This window comes from Harpia harpyja, chromosome 1 (assembly GCF_026419915.1).
Source record: "Harpia harpyja isolate bHarHar1 chromosome 1, bHarHar1 primary haplotype, whole genome shotgun sequence".
NCBI classification, from domain to species: Eukaryota; Metazoa; Chordata; class Aves; order Accipitriformes; family Accipitridae; genus Harpia; species Harpia harpyja.
In genome coordinates, this window is record NC_068940.1 from 54,639,154 (window position 1) to 54,662,910 (window position 23,757).

General features: G+C 40.7%; 1 protein-coding gene across 4 annotated transcripts in view; it reads left to right on the plus strand.

Annotated features, from left to right (window-relative positions):
• Window positions 1-23,757, plus strand: part of CPNE4 (copine 4) — a 249,061-nt gene that overhangs the window by 103,615 nt on the left and 121,689 nt on the right. The gene's annotated exons all lie outside the window — the stretch shown is intronic.

Here is a 23,757-nt window from a genome sequence, read left to right on the forward strand (position 1 = left end):
CCACACATTTTCTGAGGTGTAGCTTTTCCGGGAGTGTTTTATAATCCTAGAGCAATTCTGGCTTTTGTTTGAATTACTTTATCAAAAGCTAAACACCCCATTTAATTCTGGCGCTGTCTCTTGGTGCCTATGATGCTCATGGTGTTCACATCTACATTTAGGTCCATTTCTTTCCCTAACTGATGATATGCATCAGAGTAAATCATTATGGCTAAATGACTTCTGCAAATATTTTTTCTCATCTTCCTTGAAGATTAATGAGGGCAAGGAGCAATATTTTATAATTTGCTGACATTAACTTTATGATTGTATGCTTAGTATGTGCACGATGGGCTCATTTTCCCCTTACCACCATGAGACAAGACATTACTCTTAAAGCAGAAAAGGGAATCTTAACACAAGATTGAATAGAAAGGTCCCTGTGTTTGCAAAGTCAACACAGAGACAGCCATTTAAAACATAAAACAAACCGAATGGTCTTGGTTTTAGTGCAAGTGGCCTACACATCCACCGAACAATAAGGAAGGTTTATTGTTTACTGCCACTTCTTTAGGACAGTCATTGTCTGCTCTTGAGCATGTTACTGAGCAGTGATGTGGTTTTGTTTTGGTATCTTACAATGCCACCCTTCCCCTCCTGTAATTCCTTCATATTATGTGGACACTTACTAAAGTACATGTGTATCCAGGCAATAGGATGCTCCAACCGTAAAGAAAAAATGGGAAGAAAATTTCAATGTTTAGATGCAATGTTGGTAAACAGTATGTATAATTAGCAAGTGCTATATTGGATGGCTAATATCACTTCTCTTAGCAGTTGTTCAGGAAAACAGATTTCAGAGCAGATTCTACATGTGTGAAAATCTAGAGACACATCTAAATATGCTTCCATGTGCATACGGATTTACAGCAGCTCTTCTGCCTCTCCTGACTTCTCTCTGCTGTTATTTCTTTGCGAGAAGTAAAGCCTGTGGTGGAAGTGTTCCGCGTAGGCCTGCAGCTTAGAAGGGGTGGACAATCTTCCTCCCTAATGTCAGTGCACATCTTTCTGTCTCTGGGCTTCCCAGAGCCCTATGGACCAGTCAGGATTTGATGGAACACGCTCGGATTCTGCCTTCCTTTTTCCAAAGAGATTTAGCTACCACAGCCTTATGCCACTGAGAGATCCTACAAAGAAATGACCAGTGTCTGACCACAGGTTTATCTATTTCAGCTGCTTGTCTCTACAGTGGCCAGCTATGGTTGCACGGAGAAAGGTACTGAAAACAGGGCAAATGTTGGGTAATGCTTTCTTTTGTATAGCTTCTCAGCATTTGTCAGTCAAGAGACTTTGTAGGTCCCTTAAGGTAGAGGCTGGATTTCTTGATGAGAACTGGCTTACAGCTAGCCAGCTTGGAGCACAGGTAAAGAAGCCCAGGTCTTTGTGGCCTCCATCCCAGGCTGCCCAAGAATCTGGTTCTCTCTTTCACATGAAACTCTTCCATATGAAAAAGTTGCATGTGGTTGAGTTTTGGGGAAGCAGGTGGGGATAGTAGTGTGTGCACAGTGTTTGGAAGTGATACGAATTAAAAATGTGTTAAGTTGCAAATAGAGGTGTTGACGATATGGTTGGCAATAACAGATGTAGTTGACAGAAGGTGTGGGTAGCTGTTTAGTACTCAGGAGGAGAGTGTTCAGCCCCCCTGCTCTTCAGGAGTTTTATGAAACACTGTCAAAACCAGTCCGTGTTTGAAAAGCACCTTCCTCCTTTCAGCCAGCAGGACTGTAGGTGTGGGAGAGTGTATGCTGGATTGGATATATGTTCACTGAGCTACCTCTGTTGTAACGTACATCTGCTGTGAACAAAAGAGTGCTGTACGATCCTGATGGTTTGTTTTGCTGTTTGTCACAGGATACACCTAAAGCCAGGTTAAACAAGTCTTTTCTTGTAACTGATCGGTGCAGTGTCAGAGATACCATCTTGCTGCTTGTTGGCCACTTCTCCTAGTGCTGCTGAGAACCTCCCAACCATATGTGCACTCCTGTACATGCTGCTTAAATTTTCCATATGCCACCTGACAAGCCTTCCATGGCACTTTATACCACCTTGAAATAACTCCCACTTCTTTTAACAAAATGTGTCATGTGGGAATATTTTGCCCTTCAGAATATTTCACAAAGACTTCAGACCTTCTCATGAGATGAGCAATGCTTTTCCAGGAAGATTCGCATTTTCAAATTACTCGAGTAGACAGTAATAGTCTGCCACCATCACAAGCCAACAATACATGCTAGACTTTTTGCCCCTTTAGATCTTCTGGCAGCTTTTTTCCATGCTATATTTTTGGTATTGCTGTCTCCATAGGTAACTACAGAAGCAAAAAAGTCTCTTAGAAGAGACCATGTGGTATCTAACATGGGGACTGTATTAGTTTCTCATTTTTATTGTTGTAACTCTAGGGAGTACGTCTGCACAGGTAATGTCAAAGTGGTCCCCTCTGAATCTCAAGCCTCTGGATGATTCAGAATAGCAATCACCTATGTGACACTTTATCCATAGGAATTGGAATCTAAGCACAGTTTAAACTTAAATTTTGAAATCTGGAGTGGACAGACCCTGTGCCATTTTCCCTAATGCATCCAGGGCTTTGTCCAAGCTTCACTAGCACAAGTTTGGATTTCAGTTTTTAACCCAGGAACATCTCAACAATTGAGTAGCATGAGAAAAACACCCACTCCAGAAACTTGCTGATTATTTCTAGAGATATTGGCTTTTTTTCCTTTCTTTTTCATTCTGTGATTGGTTTTATAGCTGAGGAAAACTGCAAAGTACACTTTCATTTGGAGCTTTTTACATAAGCTACCTTCTAAAAAATAACTTGACCCCTGCCTTCCAAATTCTTTTTGTGAAACTAGTTGTTTACAGAGCTATGTCATGTTGTGAAAAGATCAGCGATATATTAAGAGTTTGGGTGTACAGTGCGGTGGGTTTATGTTGCAGGGGGAAAAAATCCAAGATAATGCTCTGAGGAATTTGTAATTAGATGGGGTTTTTTTGCTTTTGCCTTTGCCTTAGCAGTAATTCCATGCTGCATTACAATTAAGAAATTGCATTTAAAAATACAAGTGTTCCCTGCAGAAGATAAAGGAATGAAATCACTGCCCCTTTTCAGTAACATGGGGTGTCCTGATTAAGAAAGATGCTGAAAGATATTCTGCTTGATGCCAATTCCATGTAGGGTGTTACAGTATTTCTAGAATACAGGTGAGAGATTTTTAAAGTTTTTTTTAAAGGTTGAGATTAAAAATCCAGTTGCCTCCATATGGAGTAGCAGCAGATGTCAAGAACTGTAACTTCTGTTGCTGAGGAAATATGTAGTGGTTTATCTGTGTGTTTTTCTTGTATAACTGAGTATGTTTATGGCAGTCCTTCAAAGAAATGCCACAAAAAGCAGGCCTGCTACCTCTCAGGGATGCCCAGGTCTTTTTGAGTTTCTCTGCCTCATAGACCATACTAGTTGGAGTGCTGAAGCCAGGGTTCACACACCCTGCCTCTCTGCAGTAGTTTTTGCCCCAAATGATGTGTGTCTGAAAATAAGGAACAGCAAAGCTTTCCTGTTAGACTGAACAATGCTTGAACATTTAGGAAAATATTTGTGCTGTTGTCTGTAGCATTACTAACTGAAGGCCCAAATATAACTGTAGCAAGCAAAAATAAACTTGATTTGAACTATTGAGATAATTGTTAGGTCTTTGTTGTTTCAGAGAGGTTTTTAAAATTCCACCTAGCAATGACTAATTAAAACTGGACCCATGCGTAATTTAAATAGCAATATTGTAACTGTTAGCAGAGATGACACTTAGGAGTTACGTTGCTATGTAATTAAAGTATTACGAAGTGCTCCAATTCACAAAACACTTAGGTGCTTCATTACCTTTTTGCAGTCTGGTCATCCATTAAAAGTGGGGAGACTTCTGTGCCTACATGAAAGGAGATGTGTAAATGCTTTATTGAATCAGGGTTAAACTAGTAGCACTACCTACTGTTCCGTGAAAACTTAGTTTCTGATGAGCCTTGCAAAGTCTGGAAGATTTCATATATACACTAATAAACAATTTTCCTGGAATAAATAGAGCAGCACATGAATAAAAAAGGATATTTTTGGAAAAAGAGATATGACAGCAAATCTGTTCTTGTAGTATTTGTAGAAATGCTGAAAAGTTTAGCAATGTTTGAAAGCCATCTTTCTGCATTGTGGATTTACGTGGGTTCTGAATATTGATATATCAAACAGGGATTTACTGGCAGGGAGCAGTATGAAACAGCTTTAGGCCATGTTATCACTGGTGTGTGTGATCTGCATTTCCACATCAGCTGACATGGGCACAGCTGCACAGATGTCCTTCTTAAATCTCCCCACCCCTGTTATATCAGTGCCTGTGGTGAAATAGTCTGCTGCTAAATTAGATTATAGGAACATCCCCACCATATCTTAGAAGAGCTAGTTCTTGCCTTGAAGAGTCTATGATTAGGAAGACAAAATACAGGCTAAACTGGGACAACGGGGAGAAACAAAGCAGCAGATTGCTTGGGTTTATCATTCATGTGTCTTGTTTTATGGTTTTCGATTCAAAGTGGGTTAGTTTGGTTTTTGGGTTTTGGGTTTTTTTGTTTGGGGTTTTTTTTTCATAAACAATACATATACCTATATTCATTCTGGAAAATTGTGGGTCCTTCTAGCTGATCCATCAAACCAATTTGCTTCATGAGGATCACAGCTTATTATCCCTAGTGGGATCATGGGCAAAATGTTCCTTTCTGTGCTGCCCTCTGTGTTTAGGTACACCTGTCCCTTAAAAAATTTGTGGCAGCAGCCTGTACAGCCATGTTTTCACATATTAGATTAACACTTAGGTTTCTCTGCAATGTTTACATAGCTAATGGAAAAAACCCAACTTTTTCTAATGCTGAGCTGGATTAGCCAAAGATTGCCCATCCCTGCACCAAAACTGATTCTGAAATTGAGATAAGTGATTTACATTCCAAAAGGCTCATTAACCATCAGACTGCTATGGATTAGATCACTAATGGCATCCTGATGGTTGCATGCAACTTCCAGCAGATTTGTTGGTAGCTAGCATTAAATCCATTTGAATTATAATGAGGAGGCCCTAATACATAAACATTTATTAGTAGGACTCTGTAGCTATAATGACTGCCAGCTCTGTATTTGAATTTTCACTAATGGTTTCATGCTTGTCCTAGATACTGTAGCTCACAGGGCCAAGTGGGATGCTCTGCTTTGGCAGTTTATGCCAGAGATTCAAACCCAGGATACCAAAATCTAAAAGCATGAAATCCTGGACTCATTCTCTACATGTGACCCAACCAATCCTGTCATTACAGCAGGGATTACAAAGGCTGACAAGACCAACTTCACATATTTAAGGGCATTGCATTAACTCTCCCAGCTTGTGAGATCATTAAAAAAAAAAGAGATTAAGAAAAGTCAATGTTAGCTCCATTTTAGTTGTTTGCTGTCATCCAGTTTTCAAATTACTAGATAATTCTCCTTATATTTCAGAACTTTTCCCCAAAACATGAAGAAAAGAACTTTAGTTATGACTAGTATTTTGTCATTTGGGATCTTTACGAGAGGTGCCAAAACTCGCGATACTTGCAGCAAAATCAAGACAATTGGCAACACTGGAAAGGATGGAAAAGGTCACTGCAACTAAGTTTTCAATGCATTTACCAATTCCCTGGCCTACCTTCCTCCTATCACTCTCAGCAGCATCCCAGCACAACTTTGCGTAACTCCCAGGATAATTCCATGCAATCCTCTTTGCTTTTCTTTCCTCTGTGCTCTCCCACGCCTCAGAGGAGCTGAATTCTGTTGTGGGAAACCTCCAGGTTGCGTTGTGGCTGTCCCACTACTCACTGCTTTAGATGTGACCTTCAAAAGTGCTGAGCACTTACAGTCCTCGCTGGAATCAGTTGGAGCACTGGGAGCACAGCAGCCTTAAAAATCAGACTGCACATATCTCAATGGATAAACCCTGAAACAAAGATGCCTGAAATGAAAGGACACTGTTAAATATATTTAGTTCTAAGGGATTTGCTTTGTGCAAATGCAGGAAGTGACGTTAGAGACAAAATAAAATCTGCTAACTGGTAGAAATATGAAGCCATCCTTTACTATCGATAAAATAAAAGCAAAGGTAGAAAATTGAAGTAGGCAAAGAAAAGAGGGGTAAAGACCATAGGAGTCAATCTCAATGAATAATTAATTGATTGTACTATTTTCTTCCTGTTTTTCAACATGTCTAGATAAAGAAAGGCATTCTCCTTGAGCTGCTTTCTTCTGATAAAATGGAGGAATTGTCCTATCAAAAAAGAACAGCAGGAATTTATTGGAAAGGGTAGCTGTTAATTTAAAACCAGTTAGCCTTCTGGAGATGCAGATTGTTCAAAGACCAGTTATGTCTCTATTGTATCTCAATATTGACATGTTTTGTCATGGTTGGTATCTACTTCACCTGGTTCTCTCCAGTTGAAGCTGAAGACACCAGTGTGTCTGTGATAATTACTCTTTCATACCACTGTCTTTTTATTCTGCAGGAATGTCAATAAGATAGCAGGATGAACAATGTTCCACTCCTGATTGTATCATGGGAGCTTCCTCCTACTGCTATCACTGTTCCCTAGCCTTTATTCTCCTCTAGCCATGCTAGCTATTCACCTGTCTTGTCCCCATCTCATGGTATGTCACTCTGCTAGACCACTAATGCCACTGTTTCAACCTGGCAGCAAGCAGGTCCTGTTTTTGTTTCTCAGTATGCAAGGAGAATTGGCTCAAATGTCCTGGGCTGAAGCACCATGTTGGGATGAGTCATTTAGTGCAGTATGTTTAAGTGTGTTTCGGGGCTGGTAACTGGAACTCCAAGCACACAACAGACTGATAGGGAATGGATGACAGGCTGGACTTCTTACACATGTGGAGCAACCTACCAGTGTCCCATCAGTGATAAATGGCCTAAGGGCTCTATTGGTGATATTTACGCACAGGCAATACTCTTACAGTAATAGGATCAAGTTGTGCCCTGATACAATGCTCCTCGTTTCCACTGTGTGTTTCAGCCAAGATCCCTCTTGTCGCTACAAGGACAGTTTTCTTTTGACTTTTTCAGTCATTGGAAGGTGCTAAAGGATTTGCTGCACCATACCAGAGAGTACCTAACACCTGGGTTGGTTGGGTAGGTGGCAGCCTGATGGGGGTTTTCACAAAAGTACACCTCAATGAGGATACGTGCAGTGTGCCTGAACCCATCTCTTCCTTGTTTAAATTTAGCCCTAATGAGCCCAGCATGTGGTGAGCACAAGGCTCTGAGATGAAACTACTACTGAGAGCATCCTGTCTCAGCCATTACATGTTTTGGGGTTGGACTGTCAGTACAGGAAAAGAATGATAAGTGCGTTGTTGTAAGTCTCTTAAATTGGAACAGAATGCAAGAATGTGTTTTCTCTTCTGCCTAAACCTGCACAACAGGAACAATTTTCTAGAGTATTCCAGGTCTAAAGATAAACTTCCATCAAGCATTATTTACGTTTCTCATTTTCACATTAGTTTGTTAATAGAAAATGCCATGATGCACAGAGAAGGTATTGAAAAGAAGTCTTGTCAAAGGAAATTGTAGAGGAGATATGTGGAGACCAGGTATTAGAATTTTTTTTTTTTTTGATGGAAGCATTTGATAAACTTTCTGAATATATCACTTGAAAAACAGCATGCCTGAAATATATTAGCATATTACTATGCTGAAAGGCCAGTTTAGAAAACATCTTCTATTTTATGCAAAAAAAACTTGAGCGCATTTCACACTGCAGATACGTAACAACAGCGCTACTGGTTTCCATTGTTTTCCGTTTCCATTGTTTTCCGTTTCCATTGTTTTCCGTTTCCATTGTTTTCCGTTTCCATTGTTTTCCGTTTCCATTGTTTTCCGTTTCCATTGTTTTCCGTTTCCATTGTTTTCCGTTTCCATTGTTTTCCGTTTCCATTGTTTTCCGTTTCCATTGTTTTCCGTTTCCATTGTTTTCCGTTTCCATTGTTTTCCGTTTCCATTGTTTTCCGTTTCCATTGTTTTCCGTTTCCATTGTTTTCCGTTTCCATTGTTTTCCGTTTCCATTGTTTTCCGTTTCCATTGTTTTCCGTTTCCATTGTTTTCCGTTTCCATTGTTTTCCGTTTCCATTGTTTTCCGTTTCCATTGTTTTCCGTTTCCATTGTTTTCCGTTTCCATTGTTTTCCGTTTCCATTGTTTTCCGTTTCCATTGTTTTCCGTTTCCATTGTTTTCCGTTTCCATTGTTTTCCGTTTCCATTGTTTTCCGTTTCCATTGTTTTCCGTTTCCATTGTTTAGCAAGACATGAAAATGCATATTTGAGTTTTGTTGACTTCAAAATTACTGGTATCATGTAAAGACCTCAGATACACTGAGCAAGAACTGAAATCCACTCAAAGCTTTCTTTGGTTTATAACAGGTTTACCATCGCTGAAAGCTGAGGCCAGGAGAGCCTTACTGCCAAATGTGAGTCCAGCATGGCAGCTTCTTGGGACAAGAAAATATTTGATCATATTTAGTTGCATTCATTTTTTTTCTATTTTTTTAAGGTGGATAAAATGTAGGACACTTTAGCCAAAATGTCTCTGTGATGTGTTTCATCCCAGAGGCAGCTCATAGCTTTTCAGCAGTATCAGCAAAATTAAATTTTCCCACACCATGCATGAAGACAAAGTGGCTTATGAATTACTTAGTAACTAATTAAGCAAGTTCCATTGTAGTGGTCCCCCAGGGCAGGTGGTACCAGAGCCAGGGGCGGGGAAGTTTGAAAGCCGTGAACAGCCTTGGGCATGACTGCCTCCCTCTGAGCGACCCTTCCAGCTGGGCTGTGCATGTAAACTGGGTGAGAACTGGGATCTTGCTACATGGTCCTCAGCATGCTGAACGGCTTGGGTGTGCTGAACATTTTGCCTCTAGTCTCTAAGTCAGAGCAGCCTGGGCAGTGTTCTCGTTTTGCAGCTGTGTTTTCTCATGCCTACGTGTCTGCCTGTACCTAAAGCCAGCCTTAATATGAGCCTCAGAAGGGCAGCCCTGAACTAAGCCTGGGCAAGTCTCCATCAAAATCTGCCTTGCTACAAGCTGCTGCTTCATAGCTTCAGTCATAGCTAAGTATTAAAGTCTACCAAGATGACCAAATCCTGCTGACACTGCTTATTGATTGTGGCCATTAGCGTCTGCAGTTTCATGGGGCTTGCTGTGAGTTCCATGGGGTTTACCTGAAGGTTGCTCAGACTTAGCTATTCTGTGATACTTTTGGCCTAGGTTTCTTGTATAGCTGTATAGCTCTCCTAATAGGCAGTGTTTTCCACAGGACGTTGTGCTCTGTCTGTTGGCTGTTTCGTCGTAAGTTAAAACCCCTGAGTGCCTGGGCTGAAATATCTCATGGTGGAATATACAGATTCTGCATTGGGAAATGGTTTGACTTTAAAGTAGTCAGTGATCTTTTATGTATCATTCATACCCCGGTATAAAAATCCCAAACTCCCTTCCCCTCATCGTATGCTGTAAGGAGATGAAGAAAGAAATTGGCAGGTATAATTTCACTGTGATTGAATCTACCTTGTCTTAGGTTCTTCTCTTCATGCTATTAGACTTGTGTTTTAGGCTCTTCTCTTCATGCTATTAGACTTGTGTTTTCTTAAGCTTATGACCTAAATAAGACAGGAAAGCCTTGAAGTGAATTTTGTTCAAGCAATGAAATTATTACCACCTTTTCAGATTGAGTTAGCAAGTAAAGGTTTAATTAGCTCGTTGCTGGTCTGGGGCCTGATTTGCCTCTGTATTGCACATCTGAAGCCCGTGCTATAAAGCAGGAAGTAATAATAGCTCTGACTGACAGGATCTGAAGGACAATGAGATTAGTTGGGAAATAAAGAGAGAACGTGCAGAGATGGGAAATTGGTTGATTATAACAACACAGACGTAAAATGAAGTTTGGGAAAAAAAATTTAAAGTTGAGGGACCACTCTAAAAACATTGCTAAATAATATTAGAATCTTCTCTCTTGAACCAAGAATAATGAAACCACCCTCTGAAATGGAATGATGTATTTAATGAATTGATATAATTGGGGTGCTTTCGGAAATGCAGGTGTAAGTGCTGAATTGGGGTTTTTTTCTTCACAGCAAATGAATTTTTGAAGACATTCAAAGTTATTTTGTTAAGATGTGGCATAACTCTGTGTACTGTCTTGCATCTGCTAAGGCACCTGATAAAGCAGCAAATCAGCTGCTGAAGAGTATATATCACAGATGAGGGAAACCTCCTTTCTGAGCTCAAAGCTCTCCTGTGCACAAGGGAACTTCTTAATTTTTCTGTCCCTATGGCCTCAAATAGCAATGTTCTAAAACTTTTGAGAAACCAACTCCCTTGAAAATTCCAGCTCTAAAGTAATACAATCGGCAGAATAATATTGAATCATTATGGAGCATGTATAAGTTACACCACTAAGCCTGTATTTGCAATGTGTAGAACAGGATAGTAGGAAAGAGGAGTAGATAACGTGGACTACTTTCACTTAATGGAAGTACCTGCAAGATTAACACTTGTCTTTTGTGATCCAATCTTGTGCTCACTAGTTGAAAAACTCAACACTTAGCATCCTGCTGTTGCCAAGAGGTGTACCAGGGGTGGATTTGGTGTGCTCTGTACATTTGAACCTGCTTCACAGCTATGCATGTATCAACCAATTTTATAACTTGCAGTGAATGTAAGATGGACTGATATGTGTGTGTGCGCACTATATATATCTGACGTATGTGGACATGTCAAACATATTGTTTACAAGCAACTGAAAGTCATAATGCTTTCCAGGAAAGCCTGCAGCCATTACAGGAAGCAGCTTTGGGCTGCTTACTGCTCAAAGCGGTTGTGTAGGCAAGTCAGATGTAATAAAAAAAGGTCCCTGTATGTAGCATATCCCTGGCTGCAGTCATTCTCAGGGAAGGGAAAATTGTAGTCATGTCAGACTAAGCTTATATATCTTTGGGTAGCATGCATGTCTACCAGGCTTGATTACAAGGCTTTTGTTTTCCAGAAATCATTTTGGAATAGATATTTCCAGATAAATACAGGGACCATAACTCACTGAAATCCTTCCAGAGTAGTGCCAACCAAAGAGCTCCCGAGTGAGTAGTCTGTTAGGATGCTGTCTGCGAAACTGTAGTACAGCTCAGCTAAACTTGCTCTCTACTTCTAATCAGTTAGTTGTGTACTATTGAATGCCAGAATGTGTGCTTGTGGATGTAATTGGGCTGAAAACCAAGTAATGTCATATTCTATTTTCCTGGGTTTTGTAGCAGTTCACAGAAAGGCTTCCACTGCTGTTCCTGTGTAGTAGATCAAGCTGTTGGGCTGCTATGGTTTCAGCAAATGGCAACCCCATTGACAAGCTTAATAAGATGCATGTGTAAAAGAAAAGGAAGAATGAGAGTTGCTTATAATGGACATGAGTGACAAGAAATCTGTTATTTTTCTAGGCAGTCATTCGAACACATGATCCAAATTCCCCAATTGTGTGGGAAGACTCGATCTGGTTTAAATGGGCCTTGTAAATTGTTACTTCTGGGGTAGGAATTCAGCAAAGCCTGGTAAAGCAGTATGTATCTTGCATAATAGTGCATAGCCTTCCTGCTGCAAATGCCTTGATGATATAATTGATTTAGCAGTTGAATTACAACACTAAAGTAAATTAATAAATCTTTAATTATGAGCACTTCGTTAGCAAATGAATTTCTTAAACTAACAACTTGATTGGGCCTGTATCAATTGACATAACGCATTAACCCATATGAGAATCCATATTAGTTATGCTTAACTTACCGGAGTGTATGAGGCAGGAGATGTTTCTCAGTATAAGTTATCAAATCACTATTTATAGTCAGTTAATTAAAGAGCAAATTACTGAAGCAGTGTAGATTTCCTACTTAGTATGATGTAGTCCCACTGATATTCAGTGAGCAAAGGATCATCCTATCACTTAATTTTTCTGTTTTCAATTACCTGTAAGTTCCTGAGAAATGGTATGGTGCTGGATTTCTCTCCTGATCAGTCCTGTGCTACCATGCACTCTTCTAAAGGCCTCTTTGCAGGCTTAATTGCTGCTCAGCAGCAGCAAAAATCTGCCCTTTTGTTTGAATGGGCTGGCACTACAACACAAATGTCGAACTTCTAAATCTATTGCCCTCCAGTACATCAGGCAAAGAAGAAAGATGTCTGTAATTGTTGTGGAAGCCCAGTGCCCAGGATGTGAGATTACCTAAAGGTGCCAATAGTGAAAATTAATTCTGGAAGTCAGTTTTGGAATAATGAAAGGTGGAATTAGCAAATACTTTGCATCCTGATTAGAGTAAGTTTGAATTCATTTCTTTGTAGTCCAGTGCTGCAGCAGAATCTAATGGTGTGAGTACAGTATTCTGGTAATGAACTGAGGATTCTCAAGCAATGGCATTTGAAAAAAGCAGCCTTCAGGTACTTGGCACATTTTAAATCATATTCCAAAACCCAGTAACATTGTAGCATTTTTTGTTGCTGCCATGCAGGCAAGGTCATGCATTGCATTGTGACTCAAAAGAATATTAAAAGAAAAATTCCCTTTTAAAGAACTTCTAAAGAACTTAAAATTTAGCTAATCAGGAGACATTAAAATATCATCTGTATGGGGAAAAGCAGTCAAGTAATTGATACATAACTTGATAAAAACCTATCCCTTCTTGCACAAAAATAACCAATAAAACTGTGTTTCTCCCTACAAGCAGACTAAAAATGAGCAACCAAATAACAATGAAATTGCAACTCCATCAGTGAAGACCTGTATTCCCAAAACTCACTTTCTAATCTGTGGGGGAAACTGTGTAGAGAATATATGGCTGAAGAGCTTTCAAATGGCTGCATAGTGCTCTGACTTTCAGACTGCTGCCAGGCACTGTACTGCTTACTAGCATTTTGTGGCTAGTCAAGAGTAGACCTAAATGGTGTAAGTGAATATTTTTGTTGCCACTTTGAAGGATCGGTCTTGTCCTCTACAAAAAAGCCTGTGTCCTCAGGGACATGTACATTAAGAAGATTGGATTAAAGCTCTCAACATCAAATGAAGGTTGGGGAATAATAAATGGCAGTCATCATAGTCTTTGAATGTCTGGGCTGTATTTGGCATATAACGTAAAGGAAGAATTAGCATCCTGGCTTCAGGGCTCAGCTTTGAGGTAGCATTCAAGAGTTTCCAGTGAAAAAATGAATTATCTTTTTTCTTATGCGAGTGTGATCACATCTGAGTGGGTTACAGCACCTTATCCCATGAGTTGATGCAGGTCATTATCCACTTGTGTTGATGTTTGCTGAGTGCTTGTTAAATATGCAGGGATCACAGCACATGGATACCTCCTGCCACCAAGCAATTTCTATGAGGTTCTTCTGCAGTACTTACAGCTGGGTCAGAATGTGTTGACTACCTCAGAAGCAGCGCTCTTTAATACCAAAGTTTCTATAGCTGCCAATTTTATATGATTGTTAAGGCTCTGAAGGTCTTACCAGAATAAGATAAAGGGCTTTGACGTGAGTAATTCCATTTACTGTCCGAACCCTCTAGCAGGCGTAGCATAATCATTGCTTATCTCTATTTAATGACTCTGCAGGAGGTAAAGTGGTGCAGACATGAGTGCAGCACTCTTACTGCTGCCTGCTCCAAAACACAACTTGGTCCATGGCCATGGTCATACTGGAAGGGGTGGCCTCCAGAATATCATCTCCTGCAGCTGCTGGCCTTGTGCAAAGGGAGCCTCAGGGAGTTTGCTGGGCTTCCTCACTAGGAGAGTGTATGTGTGGCTGCTCAGTCTTTTTTTAAAACTTTAACTCATGCTCATCCATTTCAGCCAGGTGTTAATGCAGAAAGGTAGCTCTTGAGCTGTTGTAATATGCTGTATATGGCAGCTGGCAGTAAAATCAGAGGGACAGTGGTGATTCACATTGAAGAGAAATCTGGTCAAAACAATTCTGGAAGGGGAGCAAACAGATTTTAGAGATACAAAGGGAGGGGTCCTCAGGCACCTTTGGAAAATCTCCTGTCAATGACACTATGATCACAGCATGTCATCAGCACAGAGGCTTCTATATGAAGATGGAGCCATACACTCCCCTCAGCTGAAGAAGAGCATCAGAGGTCTGGCATAGCATTTATACTAAGTGGTAGCTCCCGTTGGGGAGTGCTGGCTCTGTCTCACAGACTGATACTACACTCTAAAGTACTGTGGATACCTCAAGTTAGGTAAAACAATAAACACTGCTATAAAAGTCAAGGCTTTAAAGCAACTATTTATTTGGAAATGTACGTCTACATTTTTTGGGTGCCGGAGAGGGTATTGTGTTAGGTCACCTCTGAGTGATAGCTTGTAGCTAATTATGAGGACAACTTCATGGCTTAAGGAAGAATGCAGATGAGAGGGCTTGCACAGTCCTCTGCTGAGGCATGAGCACTACCCAGGGCAGTGATAGCAGAGGTCAAAAGACAGAGAGATCCCTGAGCACCCTGGGGGACCTACCCTGGAGGCTCCAGGTGAGATTAAATCCTTGTGCTGCTTTGCAGCAAGTTCAGCTGCTCATCAAGAAGTTGTCCCCATCTTTTATGCGTACCTGAAGTGACCTTCTCTCTTCAGACTTGTGCTTCTGATCTCTAGGAGGACTCAAAATATTACACACAAAAATTCAGAATTACAAGTGTTCCCATTTTAAATGTAAGGAAATGTAAAATATCCTCTAGAAAAGGCAGTTACTGCTATCTCACTACGTTATCATGGTCCTCTCAGTGTTCAGTCCACTTAACTATTGTTCATTGGAAAGGCCTTAATTTACGCTGCGTTAATGATGCGCTCTGAAGAGACATTGCGCTTTTCAGGATCACTGAAATGTTCTGCAACTGGCTTTTCAAAACTGGCTTGAATATTCACAGTACAGCAGCTGGTGCAAAAAGTGTCATCCTTTATAACTCAAGGTCAATAGATGTAAAAAGCTTTATGTTTTACATTTTTTATGTACAGAAGAAGTTCTGCAATAAGGCTCAGAGAAGCTGCAGCATTTAATTTTGTCCTCAGTTAAAATTTCAGGGCTGGAGTTCTTTGCTATTCCATGCTTTATGCCAAATCTTAATGCACAGGAGGCAAATGAAAATTGCCATACGTGTTTTCCTTGCCATCCCTGAGCCTGGACTGGCCAGGCAGTAAGTGAAAGCCTTTGCAGATGACACAGTCTGGGGTTTCCTCCTTTCCAGGCGAGGAGCTTCCTCTGGGAGCTGGTCTCAGTTCAGCAGTTCACCAACCCCTCTGCCCTTTGGTGCTTCCCCTTAACAAGCCAGCAGATGGAGAAGAGTCAGTGCAGCGCCGGCAGCCGAGCTGAGACAGTGACTAGTTCAAGAGGCCAGAACGGGTCAGGGATTAGCCAGTGACGTGTGTGCATACGTCTGGCAGTTGGGACTCACTTTTACATGAGCACAGCGTTGTTGTCCGAAAAGTGGATTCGTTTCCCGGCATGCAACGAGCCAATAATCATACACTCAGGAGAGACATTATTTATATTATATTTGCGCAAAGATGGGTGCTAGGTGGTAACTCCATAAAGCTAGCACACCCTGTAGTTAAGCAAGCAATTTATACACTTTTAGATTCACCCACTTAGTTTCTGAAGTCCTTCCCCAAAATCATTACCAGTAGTTGCTTATCTGCCACCTTTTCTATTGGGCTAAGGTTTTTTCCGCTTCGAATTAAAAGTACAGTGTTCTTTTTTTCTACAGCGCATGCTCAAGGAGGTAGGATGGGGGGGTGTAAGTCTTTTAGGTCTTGAATTGAGTCAGTGGTCGCGATCTCCCCTGCCACCTTTACTTTTCCCCTAGTTCATGCTGCTTTGGCAATCATCCGGTGCCTTCTGGGGCAGGTTGTTTCCTTTTTATCAGTCTTCAGTTCCTTCTTCAAGGGTTTGCTGGCTGGCAAAGCCTGCATCGTTTATACAAAGTAACCAGGCCTACATAGTGAAACTATTGAGTAACGGTCATCCCTAAAGGACAATGCATCGTGTTTAACCCTAAATTGAGCAGTATCATCAGTTAGGCCGTAACTCAAACATATGACTACAGCATGACCCAGAGGCACTGCTGTGACCATTCCTGACCTTACTCACCGCGTGGTGGGACCGGCGCTGGTGTTGGGGGTCAGCCAGCATTTCCCCACTACCAGCACTGTGGCACTGCATTCATGTGTCAAGCAAACTGAAGACTGTATGTGTCATTTTAAGGCATTTCTTAGGGTCAGGAAAGGTGAAGTCATGTGGTGGGACATGGTTGCAGTCTGCTTCTCTGGGACAGTGAGTATTCTATAATTTATAGAAAACAGAATGCAGAGGGAGCCATGTGAAATAGCCAGTAGCCTGGTGGCTAAGATGGTCCCCGGTAGTGTGAGGGACCAAAGTTAGCATTTCTGGTCTGAATCAGACAGAGCAGAAACCTTTGTCTGAACCTCTGATGTCCAGGAAGAGCAGCAGCTGGGTTATTTTCAAACCTTTCCAGGCAAAAGTTTCATCAAACCTCTGTGGCTGACAGAGCCTCCAAACTTCTTGTTTAACCTACATTCATGTTCCAGTGACACACTCTTTCCCTGGAAAATGCCTGATCATCTCTGTACTTATAGGGACACAACATCCCCTGTGATACAACCACATGTGCTAGGTGTAGTTTTTTACTGGCTGTGTATACATTAGATGCTCTGCAATTTACCGCTAGGCCAAATTAGCGTTTTAGTCCTTTGTAAAAAAAAATGTAAAAAACATTTTAAGTGCAATTTAATATTTTAATATTTTACATGAATATCTCAATATAAATTAATTGACATTAATACTAACATGATAATATTTCATATTTTTATATGGTATTTTTAATATTTTACATGCTTTTAATGTTTTTATTGGGGGGGGTGTTTAAAATATTGTTGGTAGGAAGTAGTGGGTCAGAATCTACCCAGATTGTGTCAATGTCATCCAACTAAAACTGTCACAGAATCATGGCAGAACAGGTCTCCCAGCACTGACAAATGCAGGTGGAGTCCCATCAGCAATGTCATCAGGAAAGTAATTAGAGATCCAAGGGGGTTACATGAAATTCTCCCAACAAAGTAACAGTTTTAATCTGTTTGCTTTCATTGCAGTCCATACAGTGACTAAAAATTATCACTCAAGCCCGAAAGATTTGGGTTCCATGGCATTAGGCTGAGAAGACTTGGTGTCCCGTAATTCCCAGAACTATTTGAATGAAATGAAAGTATTTCTTTCCAGAGGAGACTAAACTAAAAGCAGGTATCTAGTGCATTCAGGGACAGTGTGACTATGCATTAATGCATTAGTTGACCACTTGCTTTTTTTCTCTCATATCTGAGCTTTCCTAAATGACAGTGAGTGGGAGGGATACCTTTGTCTTTCCAGTATCTTTATGCAACCTAGAAAGCCTAGACTTACCAAGGAGGTCGATGATGACAGCTGCACATGGTCCTAAAGCTGAAGGGGAGTCTTGTAGCTTCCCCAGAGATCTCTTTTGTTTCAGAAACCTGGGGATTCCCTTGGCACAAGGGTTCCCAATCAGTTTAGGACGTGCTTTCTTCATAGTAGGGATTGAGCATCACTCTTTCCTATCCCAGCTGAAATGAGCTCCCTGTTCAGCTCCTGAATGACATTACCACGATTTGCCATAAGTAGTTAGCACTGTATTGCACCCACAGTTTTTTGCAGGTTTTCTAAGTTTGAGAGCTTGGGTTGCTCAGATGAGACTCTGAAATCTGTCCTGGCTGCGAGTCTGCCAAGGAACAGTATAGGTCCTCGAGTGCAAATACTGAGTGCTTGTCTGTGCAGTGGCTATTGTAACTATATAGCATTGTGTTTCTAAGTGGATGAGATAAACTATATGCAAATAGCTATCCACAGTCATATTTCTCTATTCTTGTAAAAGCTATGAGCGTATAAGGCAAACTCCATCCAGGAACTTCTCAAAGGATTTATGCATAGTATATATTATAAAAAAAAAAAAAATAACAGAAAAATTAAAAGGAATTAAGCAGAGGACAGTCAGTGGCCCTGAACAGAGAAGTGGGCTTTCTTAATGAAGATCTTTCTAACTAAGAAATAGTAATGCTTGTTTTACTGTAATTCCAATTGTTTAGACTGGAGCCCCTTGAGGCCTGGGCTGTTTCTATGTATTAGTTTTTCCAGTGCTTGAAAGCAGGTCTTCATGGTTGTGACTTGGAGGTTTACAAGCTGTCTAATGTTTATATCAAATAAATAAAAGAAACTACTTGCAGATAATTTCCAGACCATTCATGTTAAATGCTTCTCTTCCAGTGAACCTGTGGCCAAAAGGTTTTTGCTGACATTGACAAGATTATGCTTAGCTTTGAGCTCTGCAGCCTAAAAAGAGTTGAAGACCTATTGGTTTCTTTTCACTGTTTTCAGACATCAGTTAAACTGAAAACAAGGGCTATAAATTATGGTCACCTTTGCAATGACTTTTCATTTGTGGGATAGAGATGTGATGGTGTGAAAGCACTGTTAATAATAAAAAGAAATTATTAATAACTTTCTCAGGAGCCACCAAGCAAAGTGTAAATTGCTTTCTGCTTGGTATCAAATTTTCATGTGAGGTACTGTATCATGGAAATTTTCAGTCTTGTTAAAATTCAGATGACCTAAAAATAATGCTACCCCTTCACCTCTGTGCATTTTGTCATCTCAGCTGACAAATGTGATTCTTCTCACTTTAATCAGCATTTTATAATGATTTCTACTGAAAATACAGCCTGTTGGTTTTCCCTTGTTGGCCTGTAAAATGTATCGGGAACAGTGGGTTTATTTGTTGGGCTAAGAACTTGCTAAAAATGTAACAGCCACAAAAAGCATGCTTTGGGCTGAACAGCAGCACCCGCTCTCTATTTAATGGAATTTGTATGTTCATGGCTTTTTAAGCAGTTTTAAAAAACACTTAAGGAAATGCAGCACCAGTATAAATTTTCAGACCATAGTTCTGTAGACCAAAGATTTTCCTTAGTTCATGAGACAGCTGTATCATTATTGACTATAGCATTGCCACGGTATTTCATGAGCCTGATTAAAATTTCCCCCAAAGAATGGTCCTTTTGGTGAGAAGACAGTGAATTCTCTGTGGCCCTTTGACTTTTGGCTGGTCTTCACCTCAAAGTTGTCAAGTAACAACCACTGAAAATGTGTTGCTTTTGTGCTAGTTATGTGTTTGCTAGAAATACAGGGGAGAGCAGACAGGTACCAGTTATCTGTGTGGGACACTGAGTTCTCCACACAGCTGATCTGTGCTAAACGCTGAAGCACAGCCTTGAGGTGCAGAGCTTCAGGTCCTGTAGAAAATTCTCCTTTTCCCTGGTACTCAAAGGCATACCAAGAAAGCTTGGTTTATGATCACTTGAAAGCCGTAGATACCAGCTGACAGTAAGCTTCTACCGAATCCTTGTTCATCCTTGCATATGCAATAGTTTATATTTCATCTAATTTTGCTAGAAGAATTAAAAAAAATCCCCCTCAGGCTGGTTCTTTTTCCTCAACTTCACTTTTCAACTAGTGGTGGAAGATGGAGAGGAGATCCTCAGCCCGTACTTTAACAATGGAATTACTTCTTTGTCAGTGAAATGTTAGCTAGGATGGGGAATTGTTTCCTCACTGAAATTACCATGTTTATCACAGTTCTGCAAAGCTGACTGCTTTTCAGTAGCTCACAGACAAAAGACGCAAACAGCATAAGAAGCCTGAATTTTACTATTTGTTTATCTGTCTTTTGAGCTTCCTTTAATTTGATGCTATCTGACTGCAAAGGAGGTTTTGCAGTTCTTCAGCAGTGATGGTGGGTCAACAGGAAAGCAGGCAAACAATTCTGCTAACTGTCCATCCACAGTGAGCGGTACAGAGAGAAAACAACTTTCAAACCCAGCTTCCAGCTTCCTCTGGGTTTGACGAGAGGGTTCAGAAGGCCCAAAGCAAGAAGTCCTTTTCTTTTCTATATTTTAATTCCTGCTGTTGAGATGGTGCTTTACGCTGTGGAGCTCTACTTTGGTGTTTGTATGTCATTCGTAGCTCCCCAAAGGAAAGCTCGCAGGGTGGCTGCATCCAGATGGGCCTGCCAAGTAATCCTGGCTGCTCAGCAGGGTGCCACCTTCTGTGGAGTGACACGGGCCTAAAGTGATGAAGAAGGAAAGCAGCGTGAGTCCATCCCAGGAGGTGAAGATGCAAGTCCTTTTCTCTGTATAAATTGTCCTTGAAGGGAAAGTACAGGTAAAGCTGTACCATTAAGCAGATGTTTGGATCGTGGTGTCAGCTGAAGCACTGCTCTTTTTAAGGTCAGTTTTAACTGTTGGTACAGCCCAAAGGTGCATGTAGCTGTCAATTGTTTGTTTTGAAAATTTGTTCTGCTTTAATAAGTTGGAGAAACTCCTTGTTCTAGCAAGGTCCAGAAATAACAGATGGCTCATATGTCAGGCATCAGCAAATCCTAAAGCTGTGGGCATGACCTCTGTCCATGTCCTGTTGAGAAATCTACCTGCCTTCAGGATTAGGTTGCCCAAGAGTTTGGTGTTTTCTGTAACGAGACCAAAAGTGTAAGTTCCACTTGCTTATAATATACTGTTGTTAGACTTAAAAGCTCTCTTCTGCGAAAGTAATGGAGTTTTAATGTGGTTGCTGGTGTTCTTCATTGTGTTTTGGAGAGCATTCAAGCTGAGAAGTTCTAACTTTCTGAATGTTCGGTTGATGAGGCTGGGCAAAGCTGAACTGTGTTTTCTTGAAGCATTTGAGCCTTCATCATCCACGCAAGTGGAAGTGCTGTTATCGATTTTGGGTGACAGTGGGATTAAGGACATGTGGCATGAGGTCAACATCTTGTCAGACTGCTATGGACCTCTGTTTCGGGTTAGCACGGAACATGACACCAGATTTTGCTTGAAAGGAAACAGGTCCTGCAGGTATTGGGGTAGGTTGTCGTGGTCAAAAACAAGTCAGCCTTTTTTTTTAAAGTGTCTGCAGCACTGTAGTTCATGACCTCCTAGATGATTATCAGCATGAAACTGCACCTAGCAATAGTATTCTCACCAGTTTTCTTTAAGGTTTCACGCTCATCCAGCATTTCTAAAGAGAGCGTTAAGGCTTTACAGTTGAATATGAAAGCAGGAAGACTCAAGAAAGAACAGCCTCTAATAAGTGGCAGAAGTCAAATGGAGATTATACCTTGTGTTTATATAGCATCTTTTAATCTAGAGCGTTCCATGAGTTAGTGAATTTATCGAACTGTTCTGTTCACTACTGCTGCTTCATCATGAGTCACTCCAGCTGGTTATCAGTTCTTAGCCCTGCTGCACAGTAATCAAAGCGAGGGAGTGGAGCTGGGATTCTCATGCTGAGGACCCTGCCAGACTTTCTAGCCAAAGAGTAGGGTAACTGTGAAATACGCTGACAAAGCAGACTGGAGACAAGGTAGACTAATAGGGCTAATGCTATTGCATGTTGCTGACTGCTGAGAGAGGCATGAAGAATTTTGTATTGCTTGTGGAGCTGTTGGCATTGCTTCTTTCGATACAGATTTTTCTCACGTGGTCCCATGCTCTGACATGCTGGCTTGATATATCATCTCAGTAATGTGGGAAGACTGGGGAAATTCAGTGAAATGGCTATATTTCAGTACTGTGTCTGTCAATCACAGGCTGGAAAAAAGCAAACAGTGTCTTATCGCTATGTGAAACTGAAATTCTTAATGTCCCTGTGTATCGACCTGTGCCTCCATTTTCAGGCACTTCACTCCCTTGAACAGTCACGTATTTAACCTGTGTTGAGCACAGGTGTAAATCTTGCTGCATTTCACAGTGGAGAACTATTTCCCCACATTCCAGCAGCAAAGTAGAGATGAGGAGAAACAATAACAGAGAAACTTCAGTTACTGCCTGAGGAGATCTGCCGTACCAATGATGCATTTAAAATGACGCCATTAAATTAAGTTTATATACATACAAGAAATGAGTTTAGGAGATTGCTGTGGCTATGAAGAAAAATTTAAAACTGGTCATTTAAATGTTTCAATTATTGAATCTGCTGATGCTCTATTTCATGAGATAACTGCTCTTCTGCAAGTGGATAGAATCCCTGTCCACTTAGAAGAGATCTCAGGGACATCCTGTTGAACTGACTGGTCATCTGACATTGGGAGTATTTCATGTTGTAGCAGTAATGGTGATTTCAAGTCACACTGATTGCAAGTGGAGACCAAAAAATTTTTGAGATAGGCTAAGCACCTGAATGAAGGTAGCTGGTATCCTTTCTTACTTATGTTATTCTTATTATGCTTTGCATCACTGTATCAGAACCATCATTTTTAGCTAGTCTAAGCAAAGAGATTAAGAATTGAATTTGTAAGTAAGGCTGCTTTCCTTTTGTGATGGTCTCCTCTGGGCATACTCAGAGCACATTGATACAGCTGTGTGAGAAGACAGCAGTGGTAGTACTGGTTTGCATCTGTTTGATGACTGGTAGCATCTGTTTGATGATTAGCTAAAGAATTTCAGCTGTTAGAGCTGTCAATCTGACACCTTTGATGAGCACTAAAATAAATCTGTGCTACCAGGAACTGCTTTTTTTCATATCTCCCCCCCCCCCCTCCCGCTTTTGATTGGCTTGACTCTTTGTCCTTGCTGACAACTACTTGCAAGGCTAATGCATTATAAACTCTGAAAAGCGAAGCAAGTGGCTGTCATTTTTTGCACAACAGATGTTCCTGATCAGGAATCAGACAAAGGATCTCATCACTTTTCTTCTGAGCAATTTGATTTGTCTTTTCCATGGCACATGAGCCACCTCCTGTCTAGTGACTGATGTGCCCAAGTCCTACTTCATTTTAGGATCAGTTCCTTTAATCTTGCAGAATTATTAGGTTTTTTTCTGTGCCAGAACAAAGAGAGTGGGAAAAAAGGAAATTGCTTTATTTCTTATGGTGTCACCAATAATGCATCATAATGAAAAGTAGCAAAGGCCTACTTCAAAAATAGGAAACCCAAGTACTGCGTTTTAAGAGAACGAGAAAGTACTCTATAAGCACTTTTTTGAAGAAATAGCAATTTAGATTTGATGGTGTTTCTTTAGCAATTGTAAAGCTCAGAGGTAGGGATAAGCAGTGTATAATCCATCAGATTCTTGAAAGTTAGCGAGGTGGAAAAATTGATATATTTTTTAAGAAAAGTTGTTTGCTGTGGATCCAGTTCTCCACTCTTTAATCATGCAAGTTGTCCAAAATGAGTAATTACTGGGGTTTTTGCTTGCTTTTCCATTTAGTTTGATAAAACTGTATCACTGTGCTGCTGTTTTGTAGTGATGGATGGGTACTGCTGGATGTGTAAATTCTGTAGCTACTCTATAGTTAATTTCCCAGTTATTAGTCTAGCACAAGACAGTTGTTTTGCCTATGCACAGCTCCTGACTCTGCCACCTGACTGATCTAGTATACCCAACAGAGGCAGTGATTGCTTACCCTGCGAAGGAAGCTGTAGGCTGTGCCCCGTGTTCCTACCAATATCTGCCAAAGACTTGCTGGAAGAGAGAGGCAAGGGAAGTTGGCCTTATCTTCTGCATGTGG